Raw genomic sequence first — 14,658 nt, forward strand, 5'->3', positions numbered from 1 at the left:
CCAGCAGGCATCCAGGTGGAAGGAAAGAAATTTGGAAGTCAGGTGCCAAATGAAAGCAACAGCAAGCATTAACTGAGCACTTACTATGCAAAAGGCACGCATCAAGCATTTTCTCCACATTCTCTCCTTTTGTCTCTACTGATGAGATTGTTGGAGTGCGGGGTCCTTGGGTTCACTCTGGGAAATGTTTCACCAGAACTCCTGTTTCAGCGGCACGCGGCCATGACACAGAGACGTTAGTTATATTTAAAGAGCAAGTTCATGTGGGAAAGAGAAAGGGACAGGTTTACTAAGAGAGGCCTGCATGGTCACAGGCGGGCGGCCTTGAGGAGAGCGGCCTCCACTGAACAAGGTCATTGAAGTGAAGTCCTGGCACGGTACAGATCATGGGCATCCAGAAATCTTCTGCCCTGCAGAGGGAGAGAGTTGGTGAGACGAGGCACCTGCATAGTCACAGGAGGGCAGTGGGAGCGCTGCTCCGAGCATATGTGGAGACTGCATTGATATAGGTCTTTTCTCTTTGGGAGGGGTCACTCTTCCGTGGGGTGGCCTGCTCGTTGCTGATGTTGGGTAACAGGCAAAACTAGAAAGGGATCAGAGATTCCGGGGTGGGCCCAATCTCCATGTCTTGTGATAAGGCACTGGTGCCTAAGGGTCACGACCTCTACAGCTGGGTTAATGTCATGTTATTCCCCTCCACCCCCACCTCCTTGTGTGAGTCAGGGTCTGGTCTTGGACACCTCCTTTCCAGTCTTTCTATTCTTGTCCTCCATCATCTACAACAAACTTATGCAGAATTAGGTCATGAGGTGCATATAGAAGAATGTGTATGTGTGTGTGTGTGTGTGTGTGTATTTGTACACAGAGGGTACATGCACTCTGTGCATGCTGGTCTGTATCTTGCTTTGTTCCCCTCAATGACATACCTTGCAGATTATTTGAGTTCGTTACATACAGCGTGGTCCAGGGTTCTGTTGTACTAAAATGAAACAAACCTTTCTTGATAGACATTTAGATTTTTCCAACATTCCTTTTACTTTGTTTGTTTGGGGGGAAAATTCCTAGAGGTTGAATCGCAGTGTCACTCTTAGGTACCTCCCGTAGTCAGAGCCATGGGTTGGGAGTCGGGTGTGCAGGAAGCTCAGACTGTGAGTCTTAGGAGAGGAAGGGATGAGAAAGGAGGAAGCTGAGAGTGGAGGAAGAGAAGTGGGGGTGAGGTGCCCCCTTCTGCAGGTGCAGGTGGAGCTGGGGCCTGCACCCCCAGGGACACTCACTCTGGGCTGGGCGGGTGTGGGGTGGGAAAAGAGTGGTGAGCGGTGGAAGGCACCGGCTCCGTGTGCGTCCATGTTTTCCAAAGTCTGTTCTGAATTGCCTTGTTCCACCTCTCCCCGTACCTTCTCCCCCCCATGCCTTCCCATCCTCCCTCCTTGCCCAGCCTGGAAAAATCCAGTCAGAATTAATAAAAACAGCAGCTTGCTTAGAGACGGAGGGCGAGGGATAGAGAGAGTTTGGGGGCCTGATATTTCCCTCATGTGCAATAATCTGGTGGTGAGATCTGGAATTAAAACCCCCTTCCTAGAGCCTTTATTAATATTAGCTCCTAATGCATAATTACCTGGCAAACCCAGGGGGCCTGATGCTGTGTCCCCCTGCCCCCACTCATCTCCCATCTGCCAGGCTCCCTGGTGGGGGGAAGTCCCCGGGGCCACAGCGCAGAGGCACTGCTGAACAGGCAGGGCTGCCTGTCCTCTCTGCAGCGACTGGCCTCCTGGTGACCGCGAGCAGCTCACTGCCCTCTGTAGCCAGAGAGGGCCAGAGCACTTGGGGGCCCAGGGGACTCGCTCAGTATCATACAGCTGCTGGGGGGAAGGATTGGGACCAGGACCACACCTTGGGACACCCAGTCTCTGCTCCGCTCTTGCCCCAAGGAGCTCAAACTCCCATTGGGGACAACAGAATGAGACAGAGAGATCATTCAAAAGACAATGGCAGATGCAAACAAGGCCAGGCCGTCGTGGGCTGGAGTGACCATAGGGACTCCTAGCCACATCGTCCAAGGATGAGTGAGGAAAGAACCATCGATACTCAACAACATGAGTGGTGATCCAGGAAGGCCAGGAAAGAAGGTCAGGCCTGGACTACTGGAGGCCTTGAGTCAGGATGAGCTAGGGCTAGGCTCTCCCAGAGATTTTGACAATCGCTTGAGTTCCTACCCTACTGCCCATAGCTGAGACCAAGGAAATGGCCACCCATAAGCCTCACCTCAAGCTGCACCAGCTCCCTCGCTGGCCGAGTTCCTGAGGGCCTACTGTGTGCACATCTCCATCACTCCTTACACTTCTCAGGTTTCACCAGGCCAACAATAAACACCAAAGGCCCAGAAAGGGGGAAAGACTCATTAAAGTCACACAGCAAGCCTGTGTCAGAGTGCCTGGGTTGTGTCCTCAAGGAGTCAGGAGTCCCAGTGACTCTGTTCTTAGCTTCAGGACCACCACCTCAGAGCTGTCTGGACCTCCCATCTGGGGGCAATGAGAAACCAGGGTGCAAAAGTTTAAGACAGCCCCTGTACAGTTCCAAGGCCATGCTGGCTCTCTGTTCTCAGTCCCACAGTGGGCCAGGCCATCTGCTTTATGCAGTTGGACTGAAAGACAGCTCATGCTGCCCCCTGGCTGGGCTGACCTAGATTAGCAGAAAATAACTCTCTCCAGTAAAAATAATCCAAATGCACCATTGCTCCCTACCCTGTGCTCCAGGCATAGCCAGAGTACAGCTCAGGCTCAGGCCCTGAAAATGGCTCCACCTTCCCCACCCAGAAGAAGCCCCTTGGGTGGGGACCACAGCCTGGAATGGGAGCCACACCATCCCTGTTTCTCCTGTGGCCATGAAGTGGTCAGTCTCACTAGATCCTCAGAGCACCAGGTGTTGGGCATTATTGGCCCCATTTTTCTGAAAATGTACCTAAGGTTCAGAGGGGTGAAGTGATTTGCCCAAGCTCATACAGCAAGTAAGCAGCAAGGATGAATATTACTCTTTCTGGCTCCAGAGTGAATGTTAGTTTTAAGGCCTGCACTGTGCCTCTGAATATTCTGGAAACCTGCTCAGGCCTACTTCCTCTAGAAGACCTCGAGCCCTGGCCCCACAGAGGCTTGAGCTTCTTGGGCTCTGGCAACCTTGCTTCTGTCTCCTGCTCCCATAACCCTCTCCTCCACCCCACAGCCGACTCGCTTTGCCTGCCTCCTGGTGCCTACGAGTCAGGTTCCGGACTCCTAATGCCTGGTAGTGGGTCCTAGCTCCACCACTTAGGAACTGATTTGGGAAGGTGACAGCATTTGCTTTCCTGTCTGTAAAATGGGACCAATAATAGCATCCACGTCCCAGGGCCATTGCATGGTGCGTGTGAGATGATCTGTAGCACATGACAAGTGCTCTGTGGGTACCACCTGCTGCTGTTGTGGTTCATCTCAGGGCTGTGAACTGACTTCAAAGCAGAGTGACTGGTATCCAGGCACCAGTCTCTTCTTTTCTGCTCCCCTCCTAGCTGGAGAAAGCTCCTTGAATCTGGATTGTGTCCCCCAAGGTCCAGTCTATGTGGATTATTCCGCCGACTGCTCAGTGATAATTACTGAGTGGTGGCTGAGTGCTGGCTGCTTTTGGGGTGCAGGGAGAAATGCCAGTGGCCAGAGTGGGAGGGTACTGTGTCCAGTCTCCCTCCCCAGGTGTGATGAGGGAGCTCTGGCATGCACTGGCTATTTGTTGCCAGCTCTGCCTGGCAACAAGGCCAGAGGAAGGCACAAACAGGCGGGTGGTGGGAACTCTGGCCCAGTGGTGGGTGGGTGAGTCTAGCAGATAGTGTCCAGCTGGACCACTTCTTAGTGAAGGCCACACAATCTACCCTCCAGTGGGTTTAAATGATCTGTCTACTGATGTCAAGCCAGAGGCTCTCCACGACATGCTAGCAGATGGGCAACAGGCATCCCTTTGCATAACTCCCATGATGGGGAGCTCATTTCACTTCTCCAGCAACAGCCAGTATGGAATGTCTTGAGCTGAGGTCTGCCTCCTCATAACATCCATCCTGTCCTCCTTAAGTGCTTCCCCCAAGACAACTGTGCCATCTCTCGCACACTTTCCTTCAGTTGGGTTAAGGGCTTGGAGTCTGGACACAAGGACCTGGGTGTGATTCCTGGCTCTCACTTCCTAGAAGTGTGGCCTGGGGTCAGTTACATATCCTCGCTGAGCCTCAGTTTTACCTCCTACAAAATGGGTATTTAAAAAAATACTCTACAAAGAGCATTCTAGGTGCTCTTCAATACCAGATTTCCTTCCCTTTATGAAAGGCAGTGGTGGAAGGTGGTCTCAAGCTCCAAGCTCCATCTACTCCTTTCATAGAGGGCAATAAGGAGCCATGGAGGGCTTTAGAGCAGAATTAGGGCCTGATTGGAGGTGATCTCCATCTGCTAAGTCATCAGACTGTCAATAAGATCTAGAGGGGCTCAAGTGGGGCAGAATTCCTACAAGTAAGGGCCCAGGGAGACTTCTTCTGAAAGCCTGAGGAGCTTCCAGGAGCTCCCAGGAGCTCCCAGACATTGGTGGGGCTCCTATTTAACCACCCTGACACGCCACAAACTCTGAGGCAGCTGTCTTCAGTGGCAAGTGCTATCTATGTTCATGTCCTGGTGAAAGGCAAGGTCATCTCCAATTCCAGCCTCCACACCAGTGTGTCAACCAGCTACTCAGCCAGCAGCCCACAAGCCAGGCTCTGCTCCTGAGAACCTGGAGGTGACAGACCAAGGGCCCAGCACGGGGCAAGGCCCTCTCAGGGCCAGGAAGTCCAGCCCCTAAGGACATTCTGTCCTAGCCAACCAGAAAAGTCTTTGTCACAAGGGATGAAAGGAGAGAAGCAAGATACGAATGCCACATTTCCCGGTAAGCCACCTTAGTGATTTATTAACACCCCGACATTCACTAGTTTCTTCTATGAGTCTCTTTCTCTCTCTCTTTTTCCCCCACCTTCCTACCTACTCATATATCATATCTATCTGTCTATCTACATCTATCTATCTATCTATCTATCTATCTATCTATCTATCTATCTATTTATCTATCTGTCATTTATTAATCAAAAGCCCTTATTGGTCTTGAGAGGTTGTTATGAACATCAAATAGGAGAATAGATACAAACTGTAAAGCCCTTTTTCTGCAAACGGAGTTATTATCATCCTGCATTTGTATATGGAGAGAGTCCTAGACAGCACTTCAGTGAGGTGAGGGGTCCCCTCCCCACACCGATCCTCAGTTTCCCTGCCTGCACAAATGCTCTGTAAAGTCTGCGCAGCTCTAAAACGCCAGGGGCAGATTCCTCTAGGGGAAAATGGACATGCCGACAAGCCCTCTGTCTCAGCAAAGTGATCTCCTCTCTCAGGGGATGCAGTCTCCCCACTGGCGCGGCTGGTGATTAATACGCCCTGAGTGGGGCTCCTGACCTGCTGTCAGGGACATCAAGGTAAGTGCCCATCCACAGGCTGAGGGCTCCATCGATGAATAAATAATAACAGCAGAGAAGTAATGGGATCTGGGGAGGCCGCTTAGGATAATGGAACGACAGACGTGGCGTGGAGCCCCAGGGACCAGAAGTGCCGGAAGAGCTGCCGGGAGGGGTGGAAGGAACTGGGCGTGTGCACACGCAGCAGGGTTCTGTCTGCTGACTGGGACGACAATAAACCCCTGTCCTGGTCCTGGGTGACTACACCCGGTAGTTCCTATTACAGCTATAAGCAATGGGCTTTCAAATCATGCAGACCTGGTGCTTTTCTGCCTCAGGTTCCACACTTGAGCCACAGTTTCCACATTTGCACAGTGGATGTGATAAGAAGATAATGTGAGGTGCTAACATGCATAAGCCCCCCGCCAGTGCTCGTGTTGCCTGGCCCCAGAGTGATGGTGCTTCTTTCAGCTCATTGAAATCGTAGTTCAAAACTGTCCTGTGAACCAGGCAAGGAAGAAAGGTGCTCACTTCCCAAATGAGGAGACTGGGACTTGGAAAGGTGATGTCTATTTGCAGAAAATTCTAGCTGTGCCCCTGGCTATGTTTACTGAACACTGACTCAATACCTACATTGTAGCCCTGTCTGCTGGGCAGGTCTTAGGGGACAGCAAAGGGTGGATCAATATTCTAGAAGATCTCATGGTCAAGAAGGAGGTGTAAGTGAGGCAAAGGGTGAGTCACCTAAATAAGGCCCCAAATGAAAACCACAGGACATCATCATACATACACTAGAGTGGTCCAGTGGAAAAGGCTGATGATCCCTTTTGTGTGGCCAGGGATGTGGGCCAAGTGGAATGCTCACACTTTGCTGACGAAAATAAAATGCTACACCCACATCACAAAAGGTGGGACACTTTCTTATAAATCAAAACTTACAACTATCCTTGACCCAGCAATTCTACTCCTAGGTGTGAACCTGAGAAAATGAAAGCCTATGTTCACACAAAGTTTTGTACACAAATACACAGTTAATAATGTCTAAGGCCTAAAATCAACCCAAGTTTCTATCGACAGGTAGAGGGATCAATGCATTGCAGCCAAGCCATGCAGTGGAATAGCCAAACTTGCTTCATGTAGACATGTGGAATCACGTAGCCTAGAGTCAATACTGTGCTAAAGGAAAGACTCCAGACACAAGAATACATATGGTATGATTTAATTTATAGAAAAGGGAAATCTAGTCACCTTTGATGGAATGCAGAACAGAGATTTTTTGGGGGGGCCAAGTTGGGTAAGGGAAACTAATTGCAAAATGCAGGAAATGAATTTCTGGGGTAATAGAAATGTTCTATATTGCGACTGTGGTTATATACGTATATACATTTTCAAAACTTATGAAATTCTTCATTTGAATGGGTATATTTTATTGTACATAAATTTTACTTCCAAAAAGTTGATTACAAACCAAATCAAAACACAAGCACCAAAATATAAAAATGCCAGCCAGAGTAATCTGAGCAGCTGGCAATCCCCAAAAAGCATATGAGCATAAGGAGTGTCCAACTAAGGGCCCCAGTATAAACATCCCATTAGGCATGAGGTCAGTGGCTGGATTAAAGGAGGGACAAGTCTTTCCCCCTCTGGACTGGCTGAGCTGTGCTGCCATGGGGTGTAGACCCCCTTCCTGAGCACTGGGAGCAGAGCAGCCTCTCCTCAGACCCAGTCTCCTGCCCCTTCCTCCCCAGGGAGCTCCTCCAGTTGAGGATCAGCCAGCTCAGGGCTGCCAACAGCCCACACAGCTTCTTCATGAGAATTCAAAAAGAATCCTCAGCTGAGAAATTTGCCAAGATGATGAGAATTTGTGTAAAAATAAAGGAGCCCCATCCTCCAAGTACACCCAGCTCCTTACCACTTGGTCAGCAGGGCACAGATTGGGTTTCAGTCCCCACTTGCAACCTAAGCTCAGGCCTTTGTTCAAGATTCCACTGAAGGCTTCACACTATGCCTCCATCCAGGAAACTGCTCTGCCCTGTCTGCCCTTGAGAAAGTCCTGTCCCCCTCCTGCCTCAGTTCCCCATTTGTCAAATGGAAACAAACAGTTGTAAAAATCTGATGAGATAAGAAAAAGGAAGTTGCTTTGAAAAGTATGATATGCCAGTTTTTCCCGAGCTTACTGGAGGATGGATGGATAATGGATGAATGGACGGATAATAGTTGGATGGATGGATGGTAGGTAAATAGATGGCGGACTAATGGATGGACAGTTGGTTGGTTGGCTGGCTGGATGGACAGATGAACTGAATGGATGGATTGTTGAATGGGTGCGTGGATGGGTAAGTCGATGGATAGATGACATGATGATCTCTGAATCCCAGGGTTATGTTCCCTGTACTCTCCCTGGCGGTGAAAAGCAGAGAATGAGATCTGGGGTCCACATATTAGTATCTTCTGACCTCCACCCCACACACACTCTCTAGTCATTCCCAGATAAAATCTATCCCTAGTTCATGACCACGCGGAACCAAATGCCAAGTGCAATCTTCCTTCTGGGGCTTGTGGCAACAAGTCTGGCATGTGGATCTTGGGTGTGGAAGAATTGAGCCTGCTTCTCCCCCAACCAGGACTCCTCCCTCCACGGGGTGGAAGACCCTGGCTGAGGAGCTTCCTTTCCAAGGCGCTGATCTATAATGATTGTTCTTGCCTCTTAGTCTCTTTCTCTATAAAAGGATGGACAGAGACAAGACAATTAAAAGGCGGCTTCCCAGCTGCCCTGGAGAGAGTCAATGAATAATAACAGACTTCCAGCTGCAGCCTGGCTAAGGCTTGGGAACAGCCAGCTCCAAAAAGCTTAGGATCCCGGGTAGAATCATATAATTTCTTAAAGAACCAGGACTTTGAGGGAACAGAGGGCCATCCTCCCTTTGTTGGGATGAGGAGCGTGACTATCTCCTACAGGAGGGGCCACTTTCCTCTGGTTCCCTCAACCTGCTGCCTGAGCCGAGCAGGAGATAGAACTGACTTGCTGTCAGCTGGCTAATGTCCACAGCTCAGTTCTGGCCCTGCCCAAGCTGTGTGGCCTCAGGTAGGGTCTGAGCCTCTCTGACCCTCTGTTTCTGCACGTGTGAGATGGATGATGAGGCAGCAAACCCCACAGGCCTCCCACTTGAGAAGCAATGCTCTGCTTTGTCTAGGGGAGCAGAACAGAGTAGGTAGAGGGCTGGCGCCCAGGTCTCCTGGTGTCTCAGTGTTTCTTCAAAGAGCAGGAAATCAGAGCCTGGGGAGGGGGTGAGGGGTACATGTCCCTCAGAGCATTGCCTACATCTCCCCCTCCCACCACCTGCAGCCTCGTCCTAAGGGGGCTCCCTCACAGCCTGTTGCAACACCCTCCACTCCCACAGAGGCAACTGTGACCCAGGAGTTCAAGCCAGGGTGTCAGCATTTGCCTTCAGCCCATGCACTGCTTCAAGGTTTCACAGGACTAAGAGCCAGAGGGGAGAAGCAGCTTGCCCAAGACCACCGGCTTCTGAAACAAAGGTCTCAGCACTCCCCAGCAGTATTTTAGCCTCATCCTTACAGGATCCACCATGTGCCTTGTCTGCAGGAAGATTTCTTGAGCCCCCTAGACCAGATCCTCCTTTGTGGACCCTGAAGCCCATCTCTCTTGCACTCCTACTTCTCCCTTAATGTATGTGCTCCCCAGAAATCGGACACACCCAAGGACATTTTGGAGAGATCCCCAGTGCCTAAGGCAGTGTCTCTGCATAATAAATGATTAATGGGACTTTCTTTGCAACATCCCCCTACGTTGGTACTTTGGCTCCCAAAGATGGGGGTGGGGGGCCCTATGGAGGGAGGTGGGGTGGTGAGAATAACTCACAGGCAGGCCCTGGACTTGGGCAACAATGATGAGTCCAGTCCTAACTCCAGTTCTGACCTGGCTGCACTGGGCCACTGAACTACCAAGAAGGACAAAAGAACTGCACGGTGGCGCTCACTGCAGCAAGGTGAAGAAGGATGGGGAGCCAGGAGTGATGTGCTCGGCAGGGAAGGTGAGTAATGAGTGCAGGTGCAGGTGTTTATTTAGTGAGCAGGAATCGCGAGGCTGAGGACCAGTCCTACCCCGGCACGTGGCCCAGACTCTGGCCAGGAGAGTCTCAGTGACACCAAGAGGACTCAGGAGGGGCCTGTCCCTGCCTCACCTACCCTTCCTTGCCCTGGCTCTGGGATCCCTTCCCGAGGCCCAGTCACTTGGGGAACTCTGCCTTCCCATGGAGGCCCAGCGCCCCAGTCTCATCTCCAGTCAACTTTTTCCTCTCTCCTCACCCCATTCCTCAGCTCCTAGGCTCAGGCCTCCAGTGTGGAAGAAACAATTGTTTTCAGAGTCCAGGATTTCACCTTCGGTCTGACTCCTGGGTAGTGCTCTTTCTTCATCTATCTCTGTGGCCTCATTGCCTGCATGTGCAGGGCCTTGGTTTCTCCATTTACATAAAAAATGGTTTCCTGAAGGAACATTCCCTTGCCCTGCCTGCCCCCAACTCCCTCCTCAATGTGTGAGCAGATGAAGTGTGGCCTCCAAGAGAGAGTGGCAGGGCCTCAGATAAACAGCAGAGTGTGGCCAAAGGCCAGATGTGGGTCCCCTGCCTTCCTTTGCCTGTCCACCCCATGGGAGAGGACAGCCAAATCCAGTGGGCAGGTGTGGACAGGGATTGGTGCAGAAGACCCTGACTTCTTCATTTGTGGAGGAGAGAGGATGCTACCCCCTCCCCTTGTGGCTTCACATTTTCCTCTGGATGGAGAGAGACCCTTTCCAAGCAGGGCGGGGACCAGCTGGGGTTTTGAGAAGTGAATGTGATTGCAAGGAAATATGTGTGGCTGGGACAGGTGCCCAGTTCAGGGCTGCTATGGAAGGGGCAAGGCTGCCCTCCCCTAGGTCAGACACCTGGCTGGGGAAGCAGGACAGCCACCTCGCAGGCCTGCGGAGGGTCAGCCTGCAGGGCTGGAGCCTGCCTTGAGGCCTCCCTGCCTCCTATACTCACTGCCCAGCTCGCCTCCTCTTTGTCTTTCCAGCTCAAGGAGATGCGGAACAGAGGCAGGACCAGTGGCTGGCCAGGCCCCTTCCTTCCAGTATGTGCTGATGTTCCCCGCACCGTGCAGCAGGGACCTGGGAGAGAAGACACCCCGTCGAGCAGGAGACAGCCACGGCTTTGGAACCAGTGGACTGGGGGCAGATCACAGCTCCTGCTTCTCCAATGGGTGGATGCAGCCCGAGCTCTCCAAGGATGTCCTGGATAATGGCCTTCACCCCCCACGAGGAGATGACTGGCACTAGTTAAGCAATTGGGTCCAGAACAGGCGTAGAGGGGGCAGGGGGAGAGGTTCATATTGGATGAAAAGAGTCTGGCCTAGGCTAGGGCTGCAACTAAGGTAGATTTGGTGAGATGGGCAGTGACCTACTCCAGGGGTCACCATGCTGATCCACTGATGCTAATTTTTCTGTGATCAGTTGGCCTTAGGGAATTCCATATATCACCATAAGTCTGAATTGGGGGTGATACATTTGTGGGTGCAGGAGGAATTTGGGTCACCTTGTCATTTGATTTCCTTGTGTGTCTTCGTGTGTGCGCTGGTCCCGAGAATCAGGCCACTATCGCCAGCAATGAGTCCCTGCGCTGTCTGACTCATGATGCCCCAGCTCCAAGTGCCTTCCTGAGCGCCAGTCTTCTGAGGCACTCTGGGGCTCAGTCTGAGGTCCCTGGAACTGGAATCTAGGAAATGACTTGCTTGAAGGTAGTTGGGGAAGCGGGGAGGTGATCCTAGGAAGCAGGTGCAAAATGGTGAGCAAAATAGGGAAGGAGGGAGGTAATCCCATGGTGTGTTATCATACGGGTAACAGCAGCTGGCAACTGGGGCTCCATCTCAGAAGCCTTGGTTCAGAGCTATTCTGAAGCACAAGAAATGGGGAGTATTTAACCTATCAGTTCCCAACTCCACAGCCAAGGGTTACCATATGGATGCTAATTGTCCCCTAACCACACAGACACACACACACACACACACACACACACACACACACACTTCCCAGTTGCACACACAGGAGCCCATGCCATGGTGAGTGGACACTATTCACACCTGCAAAAAGGTGAGTCACTGTCAAGTTGAACCTGTGGGAAGCTGGTCAAACCTGTGCAGAACAGGAGCCCACGCCGTGGCTGGAGTGAGAGGCGGGACTGAGAGAATCGGGTCTCCCCTACAGTTGTCTGCTTCAAGGTGTGGCGGTACATCTCAAACTAGACATCTTTACTGGGGGCAAAGGCAGGGCTCGGGGCTGCCATTCAACTTTGGCCTACGACCCCTTTGAAGTGGACACCTCTGTGCAAAGAAGCCCCCCATCTGCGTTTGGGGTCAGGAGCCAGAGTCTGACCAGAACGTCTGTGCTAGTCCTGGGGTAGACGTGGGAGTGTTTGGTGAAGCCCACAGGGAGGCTGTGTGTCTGCCTTTGAAAAATGGTCCCATTGGACCTGTCTCACCATAACGAATGAGCTTGGTCAGGAGCTAGTGAGGCCTACAGACGCCCAGAGAGGCTTGCCCACCTGCCAAAGCAGACCTGTCCCATTGGCGGTAGTTAACCTTGTGCTAATGGAGCGAACCCAGCCAGGCAGCAGCATCCTGGGAGCGGGCTCTGCCGACTGCGCAGCCAGGGAGGGGGCTCATCTCTCCTCTGCCTCCATTTGCATTCCCTTTCCTCTGCCCTCTGACTCTTCTACCCTCTCTGGACCACACCTGGAGTTCCTGGGTTGAGTGGGGGGGAGCACTGAAGATCCCAGAGCCCTTTGGGGTAGCCAGAAGGCCCACAGCACCTCCTCCGCAGCTCCTAGAGAACCCCAATAAAAGCCAGCTCTCCCACAGCACCAAGAATCAGCCACCCACTCAGTGACTCGGCCTTCATGGAGCAGGGGCCTCAGAGATGACAGACTTGGGTAAAAATCCCTATTCTGAGTGACTGCAAACAAGTTCCTGCCCCTGCCAGGTCTGCACCTCCTCGACTGTGATTGGGGTTGTGCAACTTGTCCCTCAGGCTTGCTGCTGGCACGAGAGCTCAGGTACAATGCTTGGCTCTTAGCAGGCACCCGCTATGTGCTGATTTTACTGTTGTAGCAGGATGGAGAGAGTATGGGCAGGAGTCAATGTTCAGAGAATGATGTTCCAGGCCCAGAGCTGAGAAGAAAGGGTCCACCTTCTAGGGCAGAGAACTTGCAGTGTTGGGTCCTAGCTCCCTCTCAGATCATTGGGGAAAACAGATTCGGTGCATGCAGATTCATGGTTCATTATTATAGTTTTAATAAACTGGAAGGAAACTTTAAAAATCATCAACTTCACTAATAAACTAACAAATACAAATTCAAATAATAATAATAATAAGGTGCAATGTATCACCTAGAAAATTGCCAACGATTCTCTAAATCCAACACTGGTTTGAGTGATGGTACATTATGCGTCCGAGTGAAAACTGGCACATCCTTCCAAAGAGCAATTAAAGAGGAAGATTTGAACATCTTCATGAGCACTTTTTAACTCAGTAATCCTGCTCCTCATATTTATCAAGGAAATGCCTTAAGGATGTTTATCTAAGTGCTGATCAAGAGTTATTAATGAATGCCTAGTGCCAATGATAAAATCTTGGTCAAATGGATCCGGGTACTCCCCACTTCTCACTGGAACACCAGGAGCCATGAAGAATGATGCATCCGCATGTTCACACCTTTCAACCATCTTCAGAAAGAATCAATAAAGGGTAACAACAGGTCCCTCTGAAGGCGAAAGGGGGAGATGAGGAAAGGGATGGGCGGGAAATTCATTTTCCATCAATCCTCTTTAGTATTGTTTGAATTATTTATCATGTCCCGGGATTATCTCTTCAAATAAAATAAACTAAGATTTAAAAGACAATGATGGAGAAAAGTAATTTTGTCAGGTCAACAGTTGAAGTAGACTAGGGGTGGCTATCTCCCAAAATGTTAACCATGATTATTTCTGGCAAGGGAACACTTTTTCCTTTCTCTGGTCTCTCTCCCACCCCCTTATAGCCCATGATAGAAGGGGAGTTTATACAGTAAATTGTCCCAGCCCAGGATATTTGGGGGCCACCTGCACTAGAGGGCAAGGTCTCCATACTGGAAAGCCATGAGCATCTTTGTGAGCTCTTTGTCCTGCCTCAACCACATCACTGCCGGCTGTGGAAAGTGGGCTGGTCCTGCCCTGAAGAGGCAGCCATCTTATATTTGAGGATCAGGGGGAAGGGACAGAAAGTTCTTAAAGGCTTCCAGGCCTGGGTTCTCTATCTTGACCCTTACATAGTCCCATATTTATTAGTAAATTTATAAATGGAGTAGCATGTGAAGTCCCACCTGACCACCGTTCCTCAGACTTTGCTTTTTCAGTCAGGAACTCTGCATGGGACAGGGTTGGGGGTGGGGGTATGTGGAGGGGAATGTGATCTAGGACTTTCTATATTGCATCGTAATAGCTCAGAATCTTCCCTCAGAACAATTCTCTTTGAGTAGTGGGAGTAAAGGATATTTTAACTTTTATGTTTATGTTAATCTATATTTTTCAGTCTTTCTGTTATTTAGTAATCCTAACATATTTTTCTGAGGGAAGAAATTCCCTGTTGCACAGCCTTACTGAAGATGGGGCCTTGGCGATGTTTTTTATGAGATAGACACCTGCCCCCACAACTTTCTTTTTAATCAGGTCATCGAATTCTCCTAAGAAGTCTTTTGTGGACATCAAATTGCCTCTGTGCTTGGAGGGGATTAGGAAATGCCAGTTTTGATCCCAGGGGATTGGTTTTTTGGAAGAACCATGTCTTCTGAAGAGCAGAGGGGCTGTGAGAGAGGGCGTTCAAGTCAACACGTATTAATGCCTGACATTTGTACAACACCCTGTGATTTACAGAGAGCGTCCACATCCATTATCCCCTTTGATCCTCCCAGAAACCCTGGGAGAGGCAGGACTTCCTCTGGGAACAGGAAAGAAATTATTAGCAGTCCCATTTGACTCATGGGGAAACTGAGGCACAAAGTGGTTAATTGCCCAAAGCGGTAGAACCAGACTATAAATGAAGCCGTCTGTTGCTGCAGCCTACCCCCTTACACTAGAGTCTTTCCCAAGCT

General features: G+C 50.7%; 1 long non-coding RNA gene across 1 annotated transcript; it reads right to left on the minus strand.

Moving 5' to 3' along the window:
- Positions 1-357: 357 nt before the first annotated feature.
- LOC129145077 (uncharacterized) lies at positions 358-13,958 on the minus strand. Its single transcript, XR_008550124.1, has 3 exons — positions 13,891-13,958; positions 11,071-11,298; positions 358-410 (listed from the first exon to the last, which is right to left on the minus strand). It is a non-coding gene; the product is annotated as an uncharacterized LOC129145077 (long non-coding RNA).
- Between the last annotated feature and the right edge of the window lie 700 nt (positions 13,959-14,658).

The sequence above is a fragment of the Talpa occidentalis genome, unplaced genomic scaffold (assembly GCF_014898055.3).
Source record: "Talpa occidentalis isolate TD23 unplaced genomic scaffold, MPIMG_talOcc4v2.1 talOcc4.8, whole genome shotgun sequence".
In the NCBI taxonomy this organism is placed as follows: Eukaryota; Metazoa; Chordata; class Mammalia; order Eulipotyphla; family Talpidae; genus Talpa; species Talpa occidentalis.